Below are 1,946 nucleotides of genomic sequence, written 5' to 3' on the forward strand. Positions count from 1 at the left end.
CACTCAAAGTGCCTACAGAAAATATGATGATATCCTTTATGCTGCCATCAGTGGCCTTGATTAAACCCACAGTCCATGATGCTTCTGATGAGATTGTTAATGTCCAGGATCTATGAGACCATCTGAACATAAGGTGAAAATTTAGGTCATACTGTTCCTCCATGTCATGTTCAGTTTCATATTCTGTTACACTGAGGACACATAATGACAAAAGATACCATTTTTATATTCATGACATTTCAGGCCTCAAGCAGCAGTGATCACAATAATCTCTGCTAACTTATGGGGCAACATAAATATAAGCGTCTCCAACTGCCTATAGAATCTCTACTGATATCAGTTATCCAAATTTTTCTGCTGTTATTTATGAGAAGTATGCTTTCAGCTGCAACAATTTTTACATCAAAGATCCATCCTGCCATCAGAGAAGAAGATTCTGTACATAGTTATTCATGCCCTCTTAAATATTTTGATGGCCTTGCTACTTCCTGACATCAAACAAGGTGGTATATACCAGTTCTAAGCTGCCACTGGCAACCAGGTCCTGAGGAATTCTTACTGCCTCTTTGGAACAGGTAATGACATCAGAGATCCCAACTTCCCAATTGCCAAGTTAAAAGTATTGACATTACTTATCGATAAAGCATCTGGTAAACATGTTGAGATTCAGAGACAGTCTTGACTTTGAAGAGTCTGACTTTGAATACTGTACTGTTTATGATCCTTTAGTCAAAGAGTCGATTGTAAAGTTCATGATCACTATTGCTGCCTAATGTCATAATGAGGTAAGTGCTGTGTGCTGCTACTGGAGATACTTTCGAAACCTGGAATGGTATTTGAAACCTGAAACTATGTTGATTTGGGTAATGAATGGTTTGACCAGCAATCATGATGGATTCCATTGTTTCTATTACTGAAGGTGATGGAGACCATGATCATAAGGATGATCTCTGCTGCTGTTTAAGGTAATTCCATATTTTATGGTCCATACTGACACTGGATATCATATTGAGGTACAGGATCTGAGGTGCAATGGAGATCACATTGATATCTGAGATCCTATTGGCCACAGGAAATTCTGTTGATATCCCTGATATATGCATGTAGCCCCTGCTCTGGACCATGAGTTCACTAATATATACATCATGGGAAGACAAATCGTTCTATGTCTATACTCTTTGATACCACAAGCAACAATGTTGTCATTGATCCTTTCTCCCATTTAGGGCCACATTAATATGAGTGATTCCAACTGTCATTGGAATCTATACTGATGTCAGTGATATATGCTTCTCTCACCTGTGGGAATGGCTTTTATGAGATATATATATACTCTTAGCTGTGATAATTTTGAAGTCAATGCTCCATTCTGACACTATAGATGTGATTTCTGTTCATGGTTCTCCCTGCTCTCTGAAAGAATCACGATGTTCTGATTCTTCCTGGCAATAGACGCCATGGTATATCCAAGAACTTTGATGCCACAGGCAACCAGGATGTTAATGATACCTACTGACAGTTTGGACCAGATTGTGATACCAATTGTCCTATTTGCTAAGATAAATATGTTGATTTTACTCTCCCATTGTACCATTTGTAACCACTTGTGCTGACTCTGATGATCTTGGTAATGTCTATGATCACTGTGGACAAAAGCATCAATTATGAAATGCATGGTCAGAACTTCTGCCCAAGATCCCAATGAGGTTAGTAGTGTGTTTTCCTATAGGAAACTTGTTTTAAGCCTCTGATGTGACTTACAACCTGAACCTATGTTGCTGTCACTGCTATATGCTGAACCCAGGAAACATGATTGTATCCATAGTTTCTATTCCTTGGAAGAACCTATTAATGTCAATGATCTGTTTTGCTGCATGAGAACAGACTGAATTCCAAGGTTCATATTGATGTACAAAGTTATACATTGAGGTGAATGTTCTGAGCTG

At 38.4% G+C, this 1,946-nt stretch overlaps 1 long non-coding RNA gene across 1 annotated transcript; it reads left to right on the plus strand.

The window, feature by feature from the left end:
- Positions 1 to 315: 315 nt before the first annotated feature.
- Gm42183 lies at positions 316 to 1,691 on the plus strand. The gene is made up of 3 exons (XR_880632.1): positions 316 to 575; positions 730 to 965; positions 1,657 to 1,691. It is a non-coding gene; the product is annotated as a predicted gene, 42183 (long non-coding RNA).
- Positions 1,692 to 1,946: the final 255 nt, after the last annotated feature.

Source organism: Mus musculus, chromosome X, assembly GCF_000001635.26.
Source record: "Mus musculus strain C57BL/6J chromosome X, GRCm38.p6 C57BL/6J".
NCBI lineage: Eukaryota > Metazoa > Chordata > Mammalia > Rodentia > Muridae > Mus > Mus musculus.